General features: G+C 38.5%; 1 long non-coding RNA gene across 2 annotated transcripts in view; it reads left to right on the top strand.

Moving 5' to 3' along the window:
• The window catches only part of LOC109950965, a 28,020-nt gene extending 6,231 nt beyond the window's left edge, over positions 1 to 21,789 (top strand). For both annotated transcript variants that reach the window (XR_002273345.2, XR_002273344.2), the window contains 2 exons: positions 4,775 to 4,868; positions 16,458 to 21,789. This is a non-coding gene — a long non-coding RNA (uncharacterized LOC109950965). The remainder of the gene's footprint in view (positions 1 to 4,774; positions 4,869 to 16,457) is intronic.
• The last annotated feature ends 4,933 nt before the right edge of the window (positions 21,790 to 26,722 follow it).

Here is a 26,722-nt window from a genome sequence, read left to right as displayed (position 1 = left end):
GTAACACATCAAATGCCAAAATCCTCAAGCCATGTGGTTCATCTAGATAAGGGCAGCTTGTGACAAAGTTTTGTGAAAAGATGAGAGCACAATACTGCCTGTCACTTAATTCCAAGAACTTCAGAAGCAAATCCCAAGTTGGCAGATGTTGAAAACCCCAGAAGAGAATAGGCAATGATCACTTAAATGAGCAACAAATGAGAGACGATCATGACAGAATGGTGATTTGTGCATTTTTTAATGTAGAATGGAAGGAATTCAAGTCCTGTGAAAGAAAGGTGCAAAAGATAAGGGCATGCAAAGTGAGATTAGAGGTATTTGATTGAACAATTGCCATTGATATCTTGGAATTTAGGGCCATGTGTCAATCGGTGGAAATATGAGTAGTTTTAGAAAAGGATACGTAGATTAAATTATACAGTCTAGGTTGATGGAAAGAGTGCAGGAGGCAACAAGAGAAGAAGCAGAGGTAGAAATGAAGAAGATTCACAGCCAACAGGAGATTGTGCTAAAAGGATTAACAAATAAATTAAAGGCTTGGAAATGAGTGTTTTCTCAGCAATACCTTTTCTAATTAAACTATCCTTGTAAGAGGATGCTTTGCAACAATCAGTGAAGCCCTCTGGGTTAAGACCTCCATCATGAAAGTGTTTTACACTTTCACCCAACAAACGACGTCACTTATTATAGTGGTTTGGTCCAAAATACTCATTACTGTTTATCTTCTGTGAGATAAGAATTAGGAGAAATGCAAAGCAGGCACCAAACTTGAAAGAGTATAAAGAAGTTTATTAACAGACCTAAAAGAAGAAAAAAAAATTATACCACCTTCAGAACTCTCCTCCTCCCCCCCACCTTCCTCCCTTCTCCCACTGACAATGTAAAAAGACAACCCTTAAGATGTTCAGTCTGTTTACCACTTCCATAATAACCTTGTTTAGTCCATTTAGAAAGAGAAGTCTCTTCTTGCTCGTGTTATGAAAACATTATCACAACGAGACAGCTGCCCACTTCCAAATATTGTTCAGTCCATTTAGGAAGAGGTCTCTCTGCTCGCAATGTGAGTCCTTTCCCCCGACTTGCAGCTTTTCCCGCAACTGCTTTCGAGGGTCCACTCTTGAAGTTTTTTGGGGTACAATTTTAAGGTTGAGCCGTTCAGGAACAAAAAACAGAGGCCCTTCTCCTTCCCTGGGAGCAAAGGGTCTTCCTCATCCTCATTGTTAAGACTATCTCTGGGAGCATCTCTAGGAACTGAGGTTTTCTCCTTTCCCATTTGGAGCAAAAGTCCTCATCGCTTCTATCTCTAGGGACTGAGGTTTTCTCCTTTCCTGTTTGGAGCAAAAGTCCTCATCTGGTCCATCTCTCCCTGTCCAAACTTCTCATGAAATTACTTCTGCGTCAGCATCTGCCTATCTCAGCGCAGGTGCTTTTGCTTACGAGTTGAACACTCCACCCCCCATATCTTCATGAAATTACAACAGGATACTCTGATATATCATAGCTTCACAACAGAATTTCAGCTTTAAGCATCTCCTCTCTCTCTTCCCTCAGGTTTTCAGCTCTTCACAGCAATAAAAAGGGTTAATCTCACCTTGGCCTTGCAGCTTTGCAGCTGGAATGTTGAATTTTTCTTATTGCAGTGGAGAGGGGGGAGAGCCGAGCCGCTCCGGCTGCCCACGGCAAGGCAGTGGGGGGGGGTTCCATGGCTGGAACAGGTCCATGGCTCCAGGATGGCCGTGGCCTGGCCCGGCCTGGCCCAAGCAGGGCCTGGCCGGGCCCGCTGGCCCCACACGGGGCCCTGCAGCCACCTGTGCCAGCGCCGGAAAGGAGAGAGAGCTTGGGGGGGAGTTTGTCTATTCTTAAGTGTGTATCACAGAGGTGGTCACAACTTTAAGTGGCTTAAAGAATTGTCCATATCCAAACTGGCCAGCTGATAGGTTCCATCAGGTCCCAGAGGAAGCTGTAAGCACCCCTTAGCAAGGACATCCCTTCCGGGACTATGCTTGCTAACCTATGACACTTATGTACTTTACATGCCCTTCTTTTAAAGTTGATGCCTGACTGGATAACCTAAAACATAAAATTTTTTTTCAGTCAAGATGGGTTTTGTGGCATTTAGCTGAATGCAAGGAGTAGGTGCAGATTGATAGAATAGAAATACAAGCCCATCTGATCAAGTCTCTCTTGTATCCTTGAAAGCCTAAAAACTCAACAACAGGAGGTGAGTGGAGAGTGCAGAGAGAAGTGGTCTTGACCCATATAAAATATTGACCTACTGATTATCAGTAAAGATTATTTTAGTCGAAAATAAAAGAAAAAAAATAAATTTATATTTTGTTAAATGCATGTGGATAAGTGACAATAGCATCTACAAAATGCTGAAGAAATTAAAATCTAAGAGTAACATTTCATAAAGAACCTCCTTATTAGGAAAGGCAAGGGCAAAGAAGACCTTCGGTTCAACATAGGAAAGAAAGGTGTTAACATGGTTAATTAGTTAATTTCAGCAGATTTCATTCTGAGTCATTCTAATTAAGATGGTGAAAGATGAGTCTTTTGAAAAAATTGAATTGCTACTGAGTCAGGGGAGGTTTAGGTTGGATATCAGGAAACAGTTTTTCACCCAGAGGGTATCAGGCACTGGAACAGGTTCCCCAGGGAAGTGGTCACAGCACCAACCCTGACGGAGTTCAAGAAGCCTTTGCACAATTATCTCAGGCACATGGTGTGACTCTTGGGCTGTCCTGTGGAGATTCAGGAGTGGACTCTATGATCCTGATGGGTCCCTTCCAACTCAGCTTATTTTATGATTCTACCTGACAAAAAATTTCTTTTAAAAATATGCATAAAGAAATAGTTTGATTTTAGTTTGCCATGAATGATCACAGTAAAATGACTCTGCTCAACAATGTTAAAAAGTCATACTACAAAGTAAGGCTTAAAGAAGTCTCTAATTTTATAGTGCAAACCTGCACCGAAAATATTAAAGAACTACAGAATGGAAAATTCTGCCAAACCAAATTTGCCAAACCAAAAAAGCTTGATTAACATAATACAGCTAATGTGCACCATGAAGAATTAGAAAATTTCTGATACTAGATTTTGATGGAAGAGTTACTGCAGTATGCCATAAAACCTAGACAAGGGTATGAAATATCATTTTGTAGTTTTCCAGACATAAAAGTACTTTCACTGAGGCTCGTGTTTATTTTGAGGCATTTTTAACCAGCACTTACTTTAGTAAAAATTATTACAAATGCCTTGTTTCTGGACATGGAGAAATACTACTTAATAGAGAGTTACCATTTCTCTGATTTGGCTAAACATTACATTTGGCTTTTTGCCTGTGCTTTTCTTTTAAATTAGTTTTGTTTCATCTTCTTGCCATCTTATTGAGGTTAGAAACTCTGCAGAGTAACCTCACTGCTGTTCTACTTAGTTTTTGAACAAGAGTGATTTAGTTTTATTTCCAGGTGTCTTCAATTCTCCTTTGTGTGTGTCTGCGGCGGGGGAGGGATTTACTTTAGTCTTAGACAGTGAATTAATGTATTTGATCTTTTGAAGAAGTCAACCCTGGGACATATCCTACCTCTCTGTGTTGCATGACCCAAATCCCTCATAATACTTTGTTTTCATCGGAGGATGTTAAACTTTCCATTAAAAGAAACTCGGGTCTTCAACACACCTGATCATGTTAATGTGAGAAACTTAAACAGATGGAAAACAAGTTTAATGCACCTGAAATATAGTTCAATCATCTTTGTTAGGAATTATGAATTAAATGTGGCAAATTTATTCAACTCCTGTAGATAAGGAAAAACACAATTCTTTGTTGGCTTCTGTATCTGGAGAGGCTTTTCTACTAAAGACTACATATATTTGTGTGAGCTATTAAATGGCAGAGAAACTCTTCATATTCAGCTAAGCTTTTTCTAGAGACAGCAGCTTTGTGTTGACGCCCAATAAATTTCACACTTTGCTGTTCCCTGCTTCTACTCTTTAACAGTAATCCTAAAGATGAATGCAAAACGAGTTGAAAGTGAATTGGAGTATGCTAATAGCTCATAACTATTTTTCACCAAAGAGAAGCTTTCTTCCAGAAATCCTTAGGAGTAAAATAGATCCCTAAAAGAAACATTGTTAGAAAAGACTCTCCTTGCCAATTTGCTTAGAGGGAATGATGGATGGAATAATGTATGGAAAAGGGATATTGAACACTAAGTCTTTACAGAAGTCTGTTCAAACCACCAAAGATTGTTGAAGCTTTACCTGTACTTCAGAAGTGTAATTTCTTTTTTAAAAATTAAATAAAAACAAATCAGTGAGTGGGTGAGGGTGTAGCTTTATCACATATGAGTGATGGTAGAAGTGGTAGCTCTTCCCTTTCAAGCAGGATGTGATTGTCATTAAAAACACACTTTGGTGTTATTCATCATGGGGACAATTTCCCTGTGTTTAAAACTTTACAACCAAATTCCAGAAAGGTATGAGAGAAGGTTGTCTTACCTAAAGTGTGAGCTTGACTCATCATGGATGGCAGAAATAAGTGTAATAAAAGCAATTTAGGTGTCTGCTAAGGTGTTAGACTATAAATTTAATTATGATAGGTGCTAATCCACAGGGATAACAAAGACATCTATTTTATTGATTTTTCTTTCAAGTAGCAGGTTGTCAGCTGGTGATTACTGTGGAAACTTTGCAGGGTATTAATCACAAATAAGCTGCTAGTTCGGCTCTTAGACTGCTGCAAGTCTTCTGTGCTATCTCTCCTTAGTTGTACGGGTAGATGGACCCACATTCTGTTCCAACCTCAAAGTAGCCATGGACTCAGAAGAATGAAGAAAGCTCTGAGAGGCCTCTTTGCACAGGTAGGAATTCTCCAAACATGGCAGGCAGTTGTGAGCTACTTGGTGTGGTCTGGAGATGCAGCCTGATGTAGGAATACTGCTTTGTTTCACTCCACAGCTCCAAAGTACCCAGGGATTTACTTGTAGAGAAATTACTTGGGGTCCATAATTACTTGTATTGTTTTCATGAAATAATATCTGTTCTTGAAACAGTACAAATACTTCATTTTCAAAGGCTATGTGATGTTTTTGGTTATGATTTTCTAAGAAATATTTTTCTTAGTATCAAAATTTTGAACACAGATTAAATACATGGCTAAAGTGTATTTCTGTGACCTTGAAAACTCACTTTGAAGCAAATAATTAAAACCACCATTTAAAGTTTCATGTTTGGGAGCTTACATTTTCATTTTTGAATACCTTAATGGGGTCAGCACATGTTACAGAACTGGGCTTCTGGAAGGGCACAGTTGCAAGCACTTTTGGTCTGCTGGGATTCTTGGCGTAGAAATGCTAGTAAATTTACTCTGGTTCACAGAAAGCCAGAAAAGAAGGCTCCAGTCATCCTTGGCTGGAAAGACATTCTGTTTTATCCTTGTGGATGATATTTCAGCCTTAATTATCTTTGCCCCTTCTGGGGGAGGGGAAAAAGGTCATCAATCCTTAGGAAACTATCCGCACCAATTCATCGGAATAAGTGACTGTTCCCACTGTCATCTCAAATGAAAGCTCTTTCTGCCAAGATTTCTCAACCACTATAGTATACACAGTAAAAGTAAAAGAAGAAATAATACCCTACTAAAACATCCTGTTGTCCACACAGTTTCTTTTTTCCCCTGGCAAGCGGATGAAAGAGACCATGAGACACGTGTGACATCTTACTGTGCAACTTAATGCGCTACTGGCCACTGGGATGCTGTGGTGATAAGGGTGGCAAAAGAGCCTATATAGAAGAGATTAGCCAGGGATTTGAGAGAAAGGAAGCCAAGTGGCAATCAAACTGGCTGAAGAAAATAGAGGGAGCACAGAGAGGATTGTACAAGAAGCACCTGCCTGCTCCAAGTATATATTTATCTCCCCTTAACTATTTTCCATGAGTCAGACAGCACTGGTAGCTGCAAATTCAAACACCATCAGAAACCTTGGATATCAGCTTGGCCTGGTGATCCAATAGCAGTAGTTATCTGTCATTGTTCAAGAGCACCTGGTAGCTGCTTTTGTATCACTGAAACATTTTATGCTGTAGTAGAAAAGCAAAATTGTATCTACTACTTGAAATTGCCGGGTGAGATTTTTTTATGACTACCTCTGAGTTCTTTCCCCCTCTCTCACCACCTCCTTAACTTCCTTTTCTCTTTTTCCTTTTCTATTTTTTGACCCCAAAATGATCAGGAATCTTGATTGCACTGTGTAGGACATTGTCTTCAATGATACATAAACACTGAAAAAAAAAAAGAGGAGATTTGTTGCCAGCTGACTGTGCAGAACTTTGTTTTAATATGATAAAGTCACATAAATGCCCTATGGCTTCTATTTCATTACATGAGAAACTTAGTACTGAATGCTGCACCTTAAGAACACTAAATTAGGATTTTCCTGTTTATAGCCTGAAATTTTTCTCTGGGAATTGTCTGTTAGATGAAAGTAAAAAACTAATAATAAAAATAAATAAATGAAAAGCAAGATTTTGTTTCTTAAAAAGAAAGAGTAATTTGTAGTACAACAATATATTAACAGGTGAACCTTGGTCTAAAATCTGATTAGTTTTACATCAGCTTCTAAGTTACGGTTTGTTCATATTTTTCTACAATTTTTCATCCAGTAATCTCTATTTGATTTATAGGAGACTAATTTTAATCCAGATACAAATGGACCCCTTTTTGGCTATTTACACTGAGCATACCTAAAAAACAAATGTACTTTTTACCATCTTATGTTGCAGGCTGCAACATGGGACTGCTTTTGCCAAAAGCAATATGAGAACCAAGACATTCTATGCCTACTGTACCTTTCATTTCAAATAAATATCTAGATACACATAAAAATTTATGCAAGACAAACATTTTTGATTAATGATTTAGCACAGAAGTCTATTCAATCAAAACCTAAAAAAAAAACCAATTGAAATATTCCATGGAGGTGATAGATTTCTGATGTCAGCAGACAATTCCAACCTCTCACTTGTCAGTGAAGGTGCCATAACGAACACTGTAACATCTCTACCTTCTAGAGGTGACATGAGTGGACGAGAAGATGTCAAAGCATAATAAAATCAGTAACTACAGATACGAGGCTGCCAGAATCTCAGCTAACAACTGCCTCCCTAAACAAAAGCCCATAAACTGAAAATACGGATGCCCCATCCCTGGCAGTGTTCAAGACCAGACTGGATGGGGCTCTGAACAGACTGTTTTAATGGAAGTTGTCCCTGTCCATGGCAGGAGGGGTTGGATCTAGGTGATCTTCAAGGTCCCTTCCAATACAACCCATTCTGTGTTTCTATAAAATGCTAACTCAGATGACAAATGTGCTCCTCACCTTAGAAAAACAAAAGGAATACTCAAAGTCTTATTTTTAAAAAAAAAAAGGAAATATAGGGCCTTCATAAAGATGGAAGGGCCTTTGAGAGGTTATTTAGTTCATCCTCAGCCTCTGAGAAAGTATTAAGCACCTTCAATTCCCTTCATTACCTTCTCTCACAAACCTGCTGTGATGAGACTCGGCAGGCTTACTGCACAGTCTCTTTCACTGCTTCGCTTAACAAGTGAAAAGTTTTCCTCACATTTAGCACGGATCTTTCTTGCTGCAGCTTAAAACTACTACATCTGGACTCTACTCATTTCGGACATGAATAATAGATTATTCCCTTTTCTTTTTCATGTTGAAAGCCTGTTGTTACATTCCCATCTGATTCTTCTGTTTACTAAAACAGCTAAAAAAACCAGAACAGCTTTTCTCATAAATAAAGCCTTCTATATCTCTAGTCAAAGGATTTTTGTTTTTCTTAGTGCACTTTAATTGGTCTACATCTTCCTGAGGTGGCTCTTGAAACATCAAATGGGATTAGGTCTCACCAGTAAGAAACGTTACTAAAGAATTTTTCACTGTTCTGCCTAACATATTTCTGTACAATGATCTTCTGTGTACCTGCATGGCACTAAAGGGTTCATTTGGCTTGTGACCCACAGCAATTCCCAGAGGCTTTCCTCAGAGCGACTACCCACCCAGTTGTTTCTTGTGAACCTGAATACTTCTACGTCTTTCACTGAGTTTTTACTTTAATGTCAAATGTTTTTGTTCAAACCATATATTATATATATATAACCAAATAAAACTGTTGGTAAATGTAATGTTTTTCATTTCTTTCCCTACATCACTAGTAAAAACCACTGAACATGAAAGACCTCACCTGTGAAATGTATCTGCTGAATTCAGCTAGATGCTTCCTTACAGTTTGACAGGGAACCTTCTGGAATTTATTCTTCAGATACTGTTATCCAATCAGTCTTTCATTGTAAATCATATTTCTTCACCTTCATAGGATCCTAGAATGGTTTTGTTGGGTCTTAAAGATCATCCAGTTCCAAGCCCCCTGCCATGGGCAGGGACACCTTCCACTAAACCAGATTGCTTGAAGCCTCATCCATCCTGGCCTTGAAAACTTCCAGGCATGGGGGCATCCCCAGGTTCTCTGGGCAACTTCTTCCAGTGTGTCTCCACCCTCACAGTAAAGGATTTCTTCTTAATATCTAATCTAATCCTACCCTCTTTCAGCTTGAAGCCATTCCCCCTTGTCCTGTCAGTACCAGCCCTGGTAAGAAGTTCCTCTCCAGCTCACTTGTAGACTCCCTTTAGGTACTGGAAGGTGCTCTAAGGTCTCCCCAGAGCCTTCTCCTCTCCAGGCTGAACAACCCCAGCTCTCTCAGCCTGTCTTCACAGGAGAGGTGCTCCAGCCCTCTGATCATCTTTGTGGTCTCCCCTGGACTTACTCCAACAGATCCATGTCCTTCTTACGTGGGTGGCCCCAAATCTGGATGCAGCACTCCAGGTGGGGTCTCACAAGAGTGAAGTAGAGGGGGAGAATTACCTCCCTTGACCTGCTGGTCATGCTGCTTTTGAGAATATCATAGGAGACATTGTTAAGAGCCTTACTAGAGCTAAGGTAGAGAACAGAACACAGGGGCAGAAAGGAAAGAAGGAATTCAGATTGGTTTGATCTGACTTGCTAATATGAATCAAGTTGGCTGCTATTAATCTTTTCCTTATCTTGTAGATGTCTACAAATATTTGATACCACTATACATTTGAGTTGTTTTTTCATGGGTTTGAAGTTTAGATGTCTGACCTACAATTTAATAGATTCTCTATTAAAAATAAAATAAAATAAAAGAATAGCAAAGTTTCTTCAGTATATATGTATGTAGTTAATAATCTATATCATGCCTACTTTACACCTTAACAGTTCTGAAAGTGGTCTGGGGTCTTCTAGGATAAAATTCACCAGGCCCAACTCATGTGACAACAACATTCTTGTCATATTAACCTTTGCAACATATTTTTTCTCTACTCTAGACTGAGTTCTTCTCACCATGGTTTTTGTGATAATCATAGCTTGGAAGTGGTTCTTGTCAGGAGAATACACTTTTAAAATCTGGCATAGCACCTTTATGCATCACATTTGTGAGATGGGTTTGTAGTTGTTGCAAGATTTACCTTCAAAATGATCCTCCCTGAGTGTGCAATATAGTCACAGCATAGGCACACAGACCCTCACGTCTGTTTTGTTCCTGATGTAGCTACTGAGAGTGAACACAGGTCAGTCAGGCTGTAGTGCAAGTAAATCAGGCCTGCCAGAAACCCTACCTACCTCCTCTGACTACTAATTAGGTTGAAGGCTCTGCTGCTCCATTTCCTCTGCTAATTATTATGCTTGTTAGTAAAACTAAACTTTTAGTAGGTATGTATGCCAATGCTACCGTAATTCAGCTGATTATATCTATAGCTATATCTATAGCTATATCTACATCTATCTATATCTATCTATATCATCTATATCTATATCTATCTATATCTATCCTGAACCTCAGTCATGTATCCCTTAATAAAATACCAGCAGCAGTGAGGGAAGAATCAATGGAGTTTAGCTGCTATCTGTTTATGGTATTTTGTTGGAAACAGATAGTTATTTCCTGTAATTCCTTGTTTATGCATTACTATGTGATAAATTACTTAGTGGCAGTGTTTTACGCTTTAATCGAAAAGACTGAATTCATGTTGTCCCTTGCATTAATTATCTATCAGACTTGTTCTATATCTCGGTTTAGTTATTTAGTCACTATATTTTAATTTACTGATTGCATAAAAATATAAATTCTCAGGACATAAATTTAATCCTCTTTAATAGGTATGTAGACCAGCAGGATATATAATCATATATGTACTGCCAATGCATATATTATAATTTTAATGTATGACTCAAATGCATAAAACCAAGACATATGAAAACAAGCAAATTAAATATGGTACAATATCTAAGTAACTATAATCCCTCACCAAAAATTAATTAAATAAAAAATTAAGTATACAAGATATTAATACCATTTATTATTTTCCTTTATTATTCTCTAAAAGTTCATTTTGTGAAGAAAATTTTATTTCTTAAAACCATAAAAAAAATTCGTTTGGAAGCCAGTGATAAAGCTTTCAACACTGAAACATTTTGGAAGACCTTTGTAGTCCACTGGCTAAGTCTCAGACACAACCCAACATACAGAAGGAACATAAAATGCAGTGAAATGCCAAAGCCAAGGAGAAGGTGGGCGGGACAGGGATGACAGAACTGGAAACATATTAGAGGTTCAATTTTGTATAATTTTAAACTACTTCTGGAGCATTCAATTAGAATAAAGTTTTCAGAAGCCATTAGTGTACCCCAGCAACAAACAGAGGTCATCCTGAGAAGCCATAGGACGCAAAACCTTCCCTATTTTTTCTTCAGTGTTAGGTGTGACCAGGACTTTTACAGTCAGATCAGGAAAAAGAAAGGGAAAGGAAAAGGAGATATTTGAAATATTAGTGTTCTATGAAACTCTCTACGAAGGTAGCTTAAAGATGGAACAAAATATTTTCTTTCTCCAGTCCTACGCCCTCCAAATTATTCATTTCCCCCCTGAAGAGAACTCAGAACTGAGTGAACTTAGAAAATGCTCATGGAGTTATTAATCTGATTTCTTCATTTTGTATCCATGGCAAAGCAATCTTCCTGATTGCCAAGAGACTTTTTTTGTTCAGTTGAATTGGGAGAGGGGTCAGAGAAGAGGAGAAGAAAAAGATGTTTCAGGAAAAATGAAAACCATGCAAGGAAGAAATAATAATGCAGGTCAAGTTAAAGTTTAGTGTTTGTTGGAAGACGAGAATTTGGTTTTGTCTCAAGGTTACTCAACCTTTTTTCTTAACTCCCACTCTTTATCATTTAGTTACTTCAAAAAGTAAAGGCCATTTCAACAAGAGAAGATGAACTATTCCTTTTAAAAAATGTCAAAAGTATTTTGAGTGTTCAGCTATTAGAACATTTTAACATCTTTGAAAACTCTTTCACTTTTTTTGGCAGAAAGTATTTGCCCACACAGTCTCTTTAGAACTGCATATAATTGTGAATTTACTATTTGCTAAGGAAAAAAAAGCAAAATCCAAAGCTATCTGTTATCGAAAAGCACAAGATTGCCTGGGTAATAATTATTTGTTGCATTTGTGTGGCTTTAGGCTTTTCATCTAGAGATTACTGGAGAACTATTTTTAAACAAAATTCCTTGACATATATAGAAATCTCTCTAGATCCTGAACATTTAAACAGTTCACATCATTCACTCTCTCTAGGGAAAAAGAACCCAACAAACCACCAAGTTTGTGTTCCCATTAAACAATGTGCAAGAAAATACAGTATACTTCAGTTAGAGACATCTTCCCCAAATGTTCAGAGATTAGTCCTTTTTTTTTTGTTTGTTTTAATCCCTTTATTAGGACGCCATCAAAACACTTCAGGGGTCTTTTTATTTTTTTTTAAATATAAAAATAGACACAGAAAACAGTTCATATTAGAACAGTTCAGACGACAGGTCACACATGTGGGAGACAGCCCTGTATTTTGTCAGTATCCTCTCAAATCCTTTTTCTCAGTAACCTGAGAAAAAAAGGCATCAACAGTCATGTCTGCCCCTGGATTCTCACATATCCCAAGGTGAGTACTCGCATTAGTAGACTAAAGCAAATCAGTTTTGGTGACACACAGGATGAGGGTCTGAATTATAGATTATATTACAGAATCGTAGAATCATATAATGGTTTGGGTTGGACGGCATGTTAAAGATCATCTAGATCCAACTCCCCCTCCATGGATAGGGATGCCATCCACTAGAGGAGGTTGCTCAGGGCTCTATCCAACCTGGTCTTGAACATTTGTTAGTAGTACTTAGGCAAAGGAAAATACAGGCTTAGGATATGAAGTAACCCAGTCTGCTAAAACATGAATTCAGTACAAGCCCAGGGGGAAGACTCCCACCTGCTTCAATCTGAAACCTCTTTGTCTCAAGTGAGTGTATGATGTAGCTATGCCAAAATTAAGCTAAATCACAGTTTGCAGTAATTTTCTCAGTAGGTCTTAAAGCAGGTTAATTTTTAATTAAGCCTTAAATTAATTACTTCTCGTCTAAAATTAATTAGTTCTTGCTCCATGTTCTTTTTTCCTTATATGCAAAAGCTGTACTTGCATACACTCTCTGCGGTAGTGTCAGGCTGTTTGGGGCTATCCCAACATGAAATTCCACATCTGGTTATAACACGATGTGTAAACCTTGTCAAATGGGCCAGTGTTACCTTATTCATGTAAAGAAAAGTTAGTCTGCCAGCTTTCTAATGAGATGGGAAATTTATGAGAGAAGAAAAACTGTTCCTTCAAAAAGAGTTCTTTTCCAAACAAGTTCAGTTTGCCTCTTTGCTTACTGTATTCTGCTCTTCTAATAAGGACATAACTTCTTTGCCTGTCATGTCTGGAGATACCTGCTGGGAAGGCTTGTTTACTTTTTAATCCTCTTTGTCAATGCTTGTACTAACACCAAATGTTTGTACAAACAACTCTTCATTGTGCTAATGAGGGACAGGATTTTGTTGGAGCTGATTTTTCCTTTAAACTCTGAGAAAGTTTTACAAAGGCTTTTGTTACAAATGAAGTCCTCAGGAACAAAAGCCTGTACCTGTTGCTGTAGTCCTGGGGAATGTAACATTTCTGTAAAAAGTGCTCCCTCCCTGTCCTAAGGGTCCATTGCGGCTGACCTGTGTCTCGGTTTTTGAGACAAAACTTCAGGAGGAAACACTCTGGAGTGAGTGTTCCTCCCTTTTTCCTCCGTCAAAGAGACAAATGGGTCACGAGGAGTAAAATGGGAAAAGGAAACCAAACTGTTTATTAACACACAAACAAAACAGGGTAGAACAGGATAAAAAAACCCCAAAACCTCAAAATACAACAAACTCCCCAAGAGGGAACAGACACCTGGGCTCGGACCAGCTGGGGCCACCCCGCGGGCTCCCCAGACCGGCAAGGAGGGAAGGGAGGCAGGGAGGCAAGGGGCAGGAAAGGGAAAAAAGAACAAGAAAAAAACCCAACAGAACCTTTTTCCAGCTACCCGGAGAACAAAAGAAACCCAAAAAGCAGCACAGTGCTCCTGGCACACTGACTCCCTAGCCCCGCTGAGCTCCAGAGCCCTGAGCTGTTGGGCTGAGCCTTTAAACTGCCCCGCACTCAGTCCTGTGGGCCCGGCCCTGGGTCCATCTTAAAGAAACAGTGTCCTTGGGCATTGAGTGGACAGTTAAGGAATAAAGCGGCCTTATAACATCACGCCAGGACAACCTGACGTGTGAAAAGAATGACCTCAGTGAGAACCAAACCCCTGAGTTAGACTGTGCCACAACACTCACTTTTTCCAGGACAGGCAGCAGCAAAACACTGTGTGCAGTTAAGATATCCTCACTTCACCTCCCTCAAATGCATCCATTCCTGCAGAGGCAGAGTAGCGATAATCAGTGCTCAAAGCACTGAAGAATAATGATTAGAAATAGGACAGGCCACAGCAGGGGAAAATCTTTTGATTTCACTGCATTCCTATCACAGATTTTTAAAGGCATCTAAACAAGAATGCATCAGCTTTTTCAGTCAGGTTTAATTTTATCCTCTAGCTTTTCCATCTGGAAAAGGGGAAAAGCTGCTGCTGTGGATAGTTCAATTAAAATACATATACATCCAGGATAAAACTGCTCTGAAAAATAGATAACTCAAGACACTAATGAACTAACTACAAGTTCAAATACAAACATGAAGATTATGACAAGCATCAAAGACACTGTTTAAGAAACATTTTAGTTAAAGTTCTGCCACATGTGCCTTGGAAAGGTTTGATTGAAATACCAAACCACCAAGCGTTGTTCATAGATGCCAACTGAGAGAAAGGAAGAAAATGGTCCGGTGATGCACTGACTGGTTCCCAGGATACTGCTTTCAGCACTAGTATTCCCCATTCCTGAAGGATGTGAAGCAGCAGAAAGTGGTCTAGCAGCTGGGAGCACACAAAATGAGTCATCCATAGGCTGGAAATAGACCTTCATATGCAAGGCTTAAAGGCATCTTAAGGCACTTGGGCATGTTAATCTCATTCAGCACATTTCTCTGAAATACCTTTTCTTTTGAAACTTTCAGATACACTAACTGGTGAACTGAGTGGATCTTTGGTTTGATTCACTACTGCAATTCCAGCATTCAGGTTGTCCCTACAGGCGGCACAAGGAGCTGAAAAAAAGATAAACTCACAGCATCCTATGTTTATAAAATTCCTGAAATTCAACAGAGCACTTCACCACTGCAGCAGTAACCATTTCCCTCCATTCCTAGTTGGTCTGATTACACCTGCATGAACTCTTCTTCAGTTCTGGGATCAAAATTTTTTTCACCTGCCCAGGCTGCCAGTCTGCAATCCCTATCACAGTGTCATCAATAGGGTACAATACCCCAGCATGGGCAAACAAGGAGATGATAAGACACAAGGTTTTATTAGGTTAAACACCTACCGTGGGATTCTACGTAAGTAATTATCTGTAATCAAAATGTGATCACTCAGTTCAGGTATACAGGCAGATAGGGAACCCTGCTTTGAGGTCAGACTACCAAGGAAAAAATGTGGGAGTCTGCTGGACACTGTACAAAGTCAAAGGTAAGTAGTTGGCAAAACCCAAAGTGGTCTAAAACTGCTAAGACAATAGTGAATAGTGGGATAAAATACCTAAGTGAAAGCAAGTAAGAGAAACTCCCTTTTGGTGAATAACATTGAAGTACTGTAATGGGAGTCCTGGCTTAGCAGGGGTTTGCACCAAGCCAGAATTAACAAATAGGGCATAAAATCGGCAAACCCAGGGCTAGTGGGGAGAAGAGTAAAGTTAGCTGGGGCTGATTATGTGTGAGAAGGGAAAAAGTGAATATTAGGTAAAACATGCAATCAGTGCTGTTCTGGGTCCCTCTGAGCAGCTCTGCTCGGCTCAGGAAGGTGTGGGTCAGGCAACCTCCCATTCCAGCTGCACCCCGTGTCTGACTGGCTTCTGTAGCCCAGGGGACTGCGGTGCTGTCCTTCCTGTGAATGCAGTGGCACTGTCAAAGGGGGAGCAGAGCCACTGGACCTGCCCTAGCACAGACATGATTCAATGCTGGTGCCACAGGCTTGGCTTCCTCTTCTCCTTCTCTCTGCTAAGGAAAATCAGCAGATTAGCTGCACTTCGATTGAGAGCACTTGCCCATCAATCTGATTCACTTTTCTCTTAACTCTCACCACAGACTCCTAACAGCGCACAGAGGGCAATAACTTAATCCTTGCTGATCGGAACTGAGAATGAAGAGATCACATAGATGCAAAATACATGGAACAACAGGAGCAGGACCAGAGTTAGAGGGCCAAACAGAATATAGCACCTCTGCAATTAGGACACTGCATTCTCACTTCACTGCTGCTGTGTTTTATGACTATAGGCTAGGCACCCTTGCAAACTTCCTAGACTCTTGTGAGATTTTCCGGGAATTTGAACAGAAGTTTAATGATGGTATCTTGGCAGAGCAGACCTTTACGCAGTATATGGTGATGCTAGTGGTAAATTAATCTTTATAGTAAGAGCATTATAATTTTCCATCCTGATTTTAACACAGCATGTCATTCTGGTTATTACAGAAAACCCCCCAAACATTCTCATTGATAATGATTATTATATACTACATGATATTCAACCTCCAGAAAAATAGAGACTTGTAAAAAAAAAAAAAGGTAGTGTTTTATTGATCAAACCTGATTTACTTTCACCATTTTTACCCAGTATTTCTTTGCATCAAAATAAGGAATACTTCTTACTGGATTTTATCAAAAATTGATATAGCATATGTCTGATTTAATAATTGACAGCTGCTTAAGTAGTAACATCTAGGGACCTTTATTTGAATTATCTCACTTGAAATGGAATGATTATTGCTAAAGTTGTAAATTGAATCAATTTAAATTAAAAAAAAATTGTATAAATTTTTTGTAGGCAAAATCTTCAACTTTCTGACAGAGTCAGTCCCACTTAGGATGGAGAGCGATGGAATTCATCTACAAGCAATCCTTCTGGAACAATGACACAGGACTACAAAATCCTCTTTATGAGAAGTGTCATGACCCAGCATGTTCTAAGACTATGCTATTACAGCATCTCTATCAAATCATTTTGGAAAGGTTAAAAAAAAAAAAAAAAAGAAAGAAAAAACAAGACAGAAAATCACACTACCTTCCAAAGCATGAGATGGTATGGATGAATGAACAACAATGACACAAATGACATAAAACTGGATTTAAAGAGTTGAATTTTCAGTTTAGTTCTTGTATCACTCTTTTTTCCAAAAGCAATAATTGTATTGGTTATACAGAGGAAAGGTTTTGACTCCAACATAGTATATGCTTTTTTTGGCTAATAATCCTTAGAGACTTTTCCATCCTTTCACTCTGTAATGAAGTACAGCAAAAGAACAAAAGTATTGTTTCAGCATTTATATAGGTAAATATAATTAGTCACATAGGGGAGAAGGAGAAAAAAATTCCTGAAAGATATTACTGGAGACAAGAAGTATTTGGTGGAAGTAACACCTGTAGCATAAGATTTACTCTCATTCTTGGATGTTTACTTCTAGAGGCAAAATCTTCATCATGATCTGGAAGGATCATTATCCTCATTTGCGTGATGAACACAACTTGATTTAGTTTGCTTTTTTATTTTGACTTAATTTCAGGGTTTTATCATGATTTCAGATGCAGATGTTCAAGAATAAATGTTGATATTTCATTAACTACCTTGAAGTTGTAAATTTACAAATTTAATATGCATCATTGAAGATTAGTACAAATTTACTCCTCTGGACCATAACCCAAACTGATGAACATGGATGGTGTTTCCCATACATAAAAGGTGATTTGGACACAATCATACGCTCCCATTGGATGCCTCAGTGTGGGAAAAAATGAAAGAAATAAAATGCCATCATATTTTCTTACTGCAAGCTTTCTTCCCATTCATTCTAGTAGGGAAAAAGAATTTGGGACCAAGTTGCTATGTTTGTATCTCATCACTGGGTTCCCATTCTCTGAAATCTTTCTTCAGGTAGAGGAGAGGAGAGGAATTGGAGAAAAGGTTTCTCCTCTTAAAGACTTTGCTGAAATAGAAAGTTTCAGATTAAATATTTCAGCTAAACCCACAAGTGTTTTGGGAAAACTTAAAGTATTAGAAAAATAGGAAGATAGTCCTCTCTACTCACCATGTGCCCTTAATTAGTAATGAAATATATCTGTCTCCCTTTCTTCTTTACTTTGGGAAAAAAACCAAAACAGTGAGAGCAATGAGTAAATGAAATACTGCACCCAGACATAATGCCTTTAAAATCATACTGGTCTGATGCAATGTTAAAATCAAGGTGCAAGAATCTAACTATGGTCCCAGAAATAACCTCAGAGTAATGGCACATGTTACCAGCAGCACAGGAGTAAGAGGAAATACTGTAGATCCATGCAATTTTATTTTTCTTTTGCTTTTTTGCAAAGACAATTCCACTCTGATGTTTTACTCTGCTTGAAAATTCCTGCAATGTCAATCAATGGGTACATCCATGTGCAAGGAGTTTAGCTGAATTCTTTGATTCATTCAGTGGAAAATAAGTAAAAACTATTTTTCTACTTTAGTAGCAGGCTAGCACACATCTTTGAGACATGTACATGTCTCTTGCAGGTACAAGGCAGAAGGCAAAGAGACCCATGATATCTGTAGCTCATACTATTGGCACACAGTATTCCTGAAAAAAACTGAAAGATGTTTTTTCTAAATTTGCAGAGATTAATTTCCATCTTTGATTTTTTTGACTACTCAATCAGCATACTAACTGATTTCACTCATTTTTATAAATAGCATTTATCTTCTTATTGCCATTCAAATATAATTTATTCCAGGCAGAGAGATTACAGACCTTGATTTTATCTGAAAAATCTTTGAATCATAGTGAGTAAAATGACTCACTTCCATCATCATTGTTCAGTAAAATGATTCTGGGATATCAAAATTATCTGTTCAGTCTAGTCCACCCTCTTCTATTTATTTTCCTTAAGCTTGACTTCTGATGAGCAATGATTTAAGGCAATTTCCAGTTTTCCCTCATTGTTTTTCAGACCAATCTTTCACTATTATATTTCCCAGCTTCCAGACCAGAAGACCAGCCATTTTCACAGCCACTGTCAAAGGCACAATTTGCTTCACATATCCTTTGCATTCTGATTGGTCCTCAGGAGATCTTGCTCTGACAGACAAGGAAAAAACTTGTCTGGTTGACTTAATAGAATGCAAAAACTAGGAAGCTATGTGGTGCATATGACACAGAATCAAATTTAGGCTTAGTTCTGGACTCTGCAGTAGAAGAAAGACATGAAAATATTGGAGTGACACAAAGGGCTATGAAGGTGAGTAAGAGATGGAAGTATCTGACATATGAGGAGAGACTGAGAGAGATAAGTCTGTTCAGCCTGGAGCAGAGAATGCTTGGGGCAATCTTATCAATTCTTGTCTGGTATTGATACCAGAGTGGGGGGCTACAGAAGATAGACCCAGACTCTTCTCAGTGATAGGACAAGAGTCAATAGGCACAAATTGAAATACAGGAAGTTTTGTTTAAAGATAAGAAATAAAACCCCCCCACATTTTATTGTAAGGATTGTTGAGCACAAGAACAAGTTGTCTAGGCAGGCTGTGGAGTCTCTGTCTCTGGAGATACTCAAAACAAAAGTGGACATGGCCCTGAGCAATCTGCTCTGGGTAACCTTGCTTTGAGCAGGGGGCTTGGACTAGACGGCCTTTGGAGGTCTTTCAGGCTCAACTATTGTCTTATTCTGGCAGGAGCTAACATTACTTGCATCTGATAAACTGTCCCTTGGATGTATCCTGTACAGCATCCTAGGGGAATGCTAAATAGGTCTCTGTTCCCTGAGTCAACATTGCTTTCACTCTAATAAGAAAATGGAGTTATATTTGACGTGCTTCCTGTATCCTTTTTTTAGCATAAAACTGTGTTTATGCTAAAATATCATGCCCAAATAGCCAAGGTAAGGGTCTCTACTCCTCTGCCTGCAAAAGGAGGAAATATTTGTTTCTTTCCCTACTACACTAGCAAGCAAATAAAAGCAAAGAAAATAGAAGAGTTCAGGTAATTGCATGCCTGAGTGTGAAACCTTCAACTCTGAGGTAAATAAAGCCTATTAGTACTAAAACACATCATGGAATTTTGTTTGAAGCAGATCAGTTTAGTGTAATTTTTACCAGTTTCAACAAAACCAGTAATTAATCTTCCAAGTGGAAGAAAAAGAGATTGTACTGATTTCTCATGCATCAAGCTACAAATAATGTTTTCTCTTCTGGGAAGAAGAATAATGGAAGAGGTATCACATGTATAGGAAGAACAGAAGAAGCTTCCCATGCAAGCATGAAGATACTATGCTGAAAACTGACTAAAAAGTGGTCTTTCTACAACCTGAATAATTTTACTATTTTTTCCTCAACCCACTCCAAAAATACCACTGACTCAAAGCCTTACATTTTAGTAACAATGGCAGAAGGAAAAAAAAAGGTGAAGCTTACTAAAATTCTGTCTTCCCATGTAAGGGGGCTGACATTATCTTCTTTGAAACCCTGATGAGCAGAACAGCATCCAACTGAGCAGAAACTGGGGCAAGAGCAGAAGTTTGCACAGATAAAAAACTGTACCACTAGATCGGATCTTGGAGGACAGTTCCATTTTCTCTCATGAGATTTTAGACCTAAAACCTCCTTTTAGCCTTCCTCACCCAAAAGCAGAAGACCAGAAATGTCAGATGCACATTGTCCAAGCTAGGTAATGGTGTTGACAAGGCAAAGGAGCCCTGGAGAAGTAGAAGCAGTTGATTTTCATCTCCACAAAGTGCTTTGACTGTAATTTAGATAAATTCACCCTCTATCCCATTTCCTAGAGATGGAGAAAAAAATCTGACCATGTAGAGGTGAAAGATAGTACAGAAACGTTGAGCAAGGGATCTGCATTTCAAAGTTAACCTCCTGGCTAGTCCCAAAGACACTATGCCCTCTTACATCTTCAAACTGTTCCTTGTGCTTCTGTACCTGGTATCTTCAAAGCAGCTGTTTTCCTTCCAAAGAGGAAGGTATTAATCAGTAAACAAGAGTATTTCTTTTGCCTTCCTAAAATCTATCCTAAAATTACTTCCAGTATCCATGCTGTTACCCTATGATAAATGCAAATTTATTTGTTAGTCTTCCCTTCATAATGAATAAGTTGCATTACGTATAGGAGGCAGAACATGAATAAACAGTAATCCTAGAACATCTGATTTATTACAAATTCATACCCTTCATTAACATAGAATATTTTTTACCCACAGTCTTCTCCTAGGCAACCTACCTGTTTTTCTGATGCAGAAGGTGGGAGAATGGTGTCCCTGTTTTGTGTTAAAATGTACTGTGTTTTATCATCCTGCTGTGGCATGGATGTGGCACACAAAAAATGATCCAGTTTGTCAAAGTGCAGCTGGGGCAGCATATACTTCTTGCCTTTTGCCACAAAATATCCAAAGAAGTCATAATGATGATGCAGAGAATGTGGAGTTTGGTTTACATCAAAGGAATTCATGAAAGTTAATGCATATCAAAAATAAAAAGGCATCTGAGTCACTGCACAAAAGCTATTTTTGAACTTATATAATCAAATATACTTACGTATGATATAGAGGGACTGTGCCAGCTATCGCATGCATATCACTCTACTGTAATTAATCTTTGCAAGCACTTTCAGTCATTTTAGATCTACTCTTACTTCTGCCTCACACAGTTGTGGCGTTATCTCAGTTTTTACCATCTGTCACAGACATCAGAAAAAAATTACTGAAACCAAAGATCATAAAAACAATTTTTAAAGCATTCTGATTTTCATACTTTAAAATTTCTGTAGGCCTGCACATCTAATTAAGACAAAAACCACCATGTTACTGAATGAGAATGGAACAGTATCAGCAAAGCAGCTTTGGCTTTCACGAGGCCTGTGCTTAATATACTTACTTGGGTCTTGCATCTTTCACATCGTGGTTCACATCTTACATTTCAAGTTCCTCTCTGTTTTTAAATAAAAGATCCAATGGAAATAGCAGGGGAGGAAGAAATCTTTTGGCAGATCAGCAGTTGCCAGGGTGTCTTTTTATGCTCTGGCAGTCGTTAGGAGTCTTACCCAAGAGCTAGGCCGTTAATGAGAAGTCTAATGACTTCCATTCCTTTTCTTAAAGCATTCAGCGTGTCACCAGTATTTATGAGGAAGCCTGCTGTAGCTAGAGGGACATTATGTGCTTCACTGTATTTCAAGCTGAGAGATGTTGAAAATGGAGCATTAGTTTATCTGTTTTGGGGGGTTTTTGGGTTGGTTTTTTTTTAAAGTCTCCCTTTCCTTCTGTCCTTTGTAAATAAATGTGCCACATTCCTCACAGCCTGAAGCTAAAGAAATATCTTCAGGCTTGTTGCCAGATCTATTTTCCTCCAAATATCTACCAAATCACCAGAAGCTCTTATTAACTGAGTGAACTGAACCTTCAGACAACAACTGTTCCAGTCCCTCCTGGGGATTTTCTATCTGCATATAGTAAATAATTCAAAGTTCGAAGTTCTGTACTCTTATTCATTTAGTTTGCTTTATTTTTTCAAAGCTATTAATGGACTTAGCAAACAAAATGGTGGTTTCTAATACTGAACAATTCTAGCAATTAAAGAAAAAAATCCACCTGGGTAGATCTGTTTTCAGTTTTCCTCTCACAACATAGTCTCTTTTCAAATTTTCCAAAGGGAAATTTGTTTTCCTTACCTTCCTGAGACCGTGGCTACTTGTTAAGACCCCAGTTTTGCAAACACTTGCTGCCTTACTGAAAACCTCAGAATCACAGAATGGGTCAGGTTGGAAGGGACCACATTGGGTCATCTGCTCCAACCTCCCTGCTCAAGCAGGGCCACCCCAGAGCACATGGCACAGGATTGTGTCCAGATGGTTTTTGAATATGTCCAGTGAGGTTCACTCCCAGCCTCTCTGGACAGTCTGTTCCAGTACTCAGTCACCTGCACAGTACAGAAGTTCTTCCTCATATCCAGGGGGAACTTCCTGTGCATCGGTTTCTTCCCATTGCCTCTTGCTCTGTTGCTTGGTACCACCAAGAAGACCCTGGTTCCATGCATATATATTTATATATTGGTAAGAATTTACCTTTATTCTTTAGTATCTGTTTATCCTCTGGCATCTTATGTTATATGCCAAGTATTTTATTTAATACAAGTGAACCTGTCAGGATATAAATTTAAACCCTCTCTTGGTATTTGCCAAGTTACCTATCTACCTAAAGGATTAAATATATGAAAAAAGAGAATCCTGGAAGTCCAGTGACAGTCAATAAGATCAAAACTCTTTGAAGTGTAGAAATACCATTGGAATACTAATTCAGCTCTTAAAAAGCTTAAATTGTTCCCCTGACACATTTATTTTGCTATAATTTCTCATGGATGCAGAAAGGAGATTCCCTCTTCTCCAACCTTCCACATAGGTTTGAGTGCACTACTGATACCCTTGCTCTCCAATCCATCACCAGTTGCCTTAAAGATTAAATAAGTTATGTTTCTCGGCAAGTTCCATGATCTCTTCTTGTAGTGGTTATGCAAGCATGATAAATACACAAATTCTCTTCCCGTTTTTGAAACTGCAGAAAATTTTTGCCTTGTGTACAGAGAAAGCTCCTTTTAAATCAGATTTTTTTTTTTCTCCAAGGGATGGAAAAGGTATTCTTCTCCCCTGTCATGCCATCTCCATTTCATTGGTGATTTCCTGTTGTGCTCTGTTTTGGCCTCACAGACTAAGTTAACTGTACATCAGTGTTCAGAGATAGGTTTCTGACTTTATAAATAATTTTGGCTATGTATTACCTGATGATTACAGGGAGATTAAGCATTCATATCACTTCTTTTCACCCTTCTTGCCCCTGTAGACCCCCATTCAGATGATCTCGTGTGAGCATGCAGTGACATTTTGAGAAGGAATCAAGAAAAAATGGCAGAACTTTTACTGTACACTCAAGAATTTTATTGGAGGTGCAAAAGTGTTTCAAAGCAGAATTTTTGCTTCTAGTAAAAGCTACCTGAAAAACTACTGAAAGCCCATTAGAATCTCACTTTTTTCAGTGTATCTTTATCACATTTCATTGTGATTAAGTATCATGGGGTGGTAAATGAGTCATAGAACAGCACAGAATGATGTGTTAACATCCTCAGTTCTGTATTCTTTTTCTCTTGCTGTGACTGGAATTGTCCTGCTATTCTGTATCCACTGGTACATTTGTGACATACGCCTTCAGTTATAATGCAGTTATGTGTTCTTTGGATGATAACAAAAAATGGAGTTGGATTTTATACCTTTATTACGTCAATGATCTCCAACTTTTTCGAGCAGTTCTAAAACTATCTTTTCTTAAATGACTCATAAAATTCCCCATGCAATGTGTACTCCCCGTAGCCAGGCTAACAAGACTTAGCTACTGCTCAGGAGTCTTCTAGAGCAATATTTGTCATACCTCCTCCTTGGTGTGCTCAGGCAGTAACAGCACACAAAAGCAGATTGTATCATTAATCTCAGATCTGATAGAAATAACAGAAGGTTAGAAGAACTGATTAAAATAAAAAGAAATATTATCACAGCCAAAGATAAGTGTTGACCTAAACTTCTCTGAAAGCTAATGCACTAGCAGCAATAATTCAACCCACTAATGTCCACTGGCTGAACATGCTATCATCAATCAGGAAGCTCTCCCAGGACTTCAAGATAAAACCAAATGGAAGGAGTTTTTGTGCGGAGCTGTTGTGCTAAGTGAGGAACAATCTCAAATGCCTGTGAGGTGAGGAGTGATACATAACAAATAGAGGCAGATTTACAAAGGATTTAGGGCTAAGCTCTGCTGGACTCGGGCCACCTGAGACACTACATCTTGGGGAAATAATGGATGCCATTAAAAATGGCTATTTATTGCACTGTGCTATTTTGACTTACATGATTCGCAGTATTCCCTTAAGTAATCTCTTAAATACCATGGAAAATACATCAGTAATCAATGGGAATTATAATGCCTAATGTGGGAGGTACATTGTAAAGTTCAGTTTAAAGCACAGGTCAGAGAAATCAGACAAGGGAAAACCTTAATTGCATACCATCAATGAATCTATATGACTCTCTAATTACAATGTAGACTGTTATGAATCCAAGTGTTACTGCATGAAAGAGATTTATTACTCACAAAAAGCTTTTTAATCCCCTGTGACCCAAGGAAGGGACATCACAATGCAAAAGGCTATTTTTCTAGTCAAAAGTGCTGTGAATCTGCGTCTTGTAGCTGGAAGTTGTGAAAAATTGCAGTAATCAGAAAAAACCCCAACAACCTTCATTATAGCTAATATTTCATTTTAAGCCATGTGGGCCATAAAGTGGAATTTTTCTCTGGTGTGATTTTTGTCACAGAACCTCTTTTGTTTTGTATGATTATTTTTAATGCTTAGCTGAAAGGAATGTCAGTTTGTTATCAATATGGATGTGTATATATTTACACAACTCTAATCAATAGATCAGAAAGTGGTTTTCCCAAACCAGCAAAATGAGGCCCATAAGGAAAGCCCAAGGGAGTGAGCACTGAGCACGTGGGGGGAGCAGGCTGCCTTGTCATACTCTGACCTCCAGAGCTTTCCAAAGGAAGACTGATTTTCTTTCATTGGCATAAGCAAGTACACATATTTTAACAAGTACATATACTCACTAAATAGTACAGATACAAATAAGTACTTGAATGGAGGCATGCATGTAAATAAGCAGCAGTCATATCTATTGCCCATAGGTAAGTCCTCATAAATCAAGCCCACTAGGAAAAAACAGACAAAAGCTCCACTAAGTTTTCCATTAGCAAACAGACACTCAGTCCCTTATGAGGATTTTTTTTCCTAACTTGTAGAAAGGCAGCGAGTGAGGAGAAATGTCCTGGCTCAGAGCTAGTTCGTCAGTAAGCAGCAAATGTGTTGGAAAGCCGTTCCAGTCCATCAGTAGGCAGCAAATGTTCGTAAAAGCCACTGCTACCCAAAATGATCTTTTAGAAAATAGAGCCATCAAGAACCCCATTGTATTAGAGAAAAGCAGTGGAAAAGCATTAGAGATGAGATTACATTTCTGCCGGAGCTGAGAAGTAGGTGAGTGAGCAAAGTGGTCCAGGTGAGAGTTTACCACCTTTTCATAATACCTACACTTGTCATATCTGAGACCCTCACAGCACAAGACTCAGGCACATTTCCCATTGGCCCACCTCAGCATTTTCTACATTCATCTGTCTTACCCTTGGGCCTCATGGTGAAATACTGCAGATGTTCTGATACGTGAATCCTCACAGGTGCATAAAACCTTCCTAGTTGCTAAGTATAACATACAAACATTGACCCCAACTTTCTCCCATGGTTTTGCCAACAGGCACAGAGTCTTGTGTACAGCCTTTGTGTTAGGGAAAGCATTTGTGGGGTACATCCAGCTGGTCAGTTCTTGTACAAGAGCTGTTTTTGACACTGTGACATTCATAAAATGGTATTCTCTGTTTTCAAATTTAACACTTTTTACATCAAACAGAATACATCTCTAAGGGAGAAGTATCTGCGTCTTAGAACGTGAGTAGTATCTCCATTTAATTTACTGGAACAATCATTTTCAGATTTAGATTTAGAGAAATGGAGCAAAGACTCATCTTTGCATAATTAAACTAATCAGGGCAAGTTTCACTGGGAGAGAAGATTGTTAATGAAGCATTTTACCTGGTTTGTGAGAAAAGGAAATTCTTAATAGTCCCCTCATCCCCACTTCTTCAGTATTCTTTCCTCTTATTTGATTTCACAGTATTTACATAACAGATATAATGGGATTATTTCCTAACTACCCTATAAAAGTGCTTTACATACTCCTCCACCACAAAAAATACTTTCCAACCATTTAAAGAGATTTAAACAATTATCAAGTAATGTAAAAATTTGCTTGTCTGATGAGCATTCTTAGAGTTACTTGCAGAACTACATATACAACTATAGCTACCATGCCCATAACTCTTCTTTTTTTCCCAGTGCCCCTTGAATAGAAGTTCATTGCTTGCAAAAAGAAAAAAGATCTTACTGTTCACAAACACCAACATATTACACGT

This window comes from Corvus cornix, chromosome 2 (assembly GCF_000738735.6).
Source record: "Corvus cornix cornix isolate S_Up_H32 chromosome 2, ASM73873v5, whole genome shotgun sequence".
NCBI classification, from domain to species: Eukaryota; Metazoa; Chordata; class Aves; order Passeriformes; family Corvidae; genus Corvus; species Corvus cornix.
Note: the sequence above shows the minus strand (reverse complement) of the source record. Positions and strands in the feature narration are given on the sequence as shown.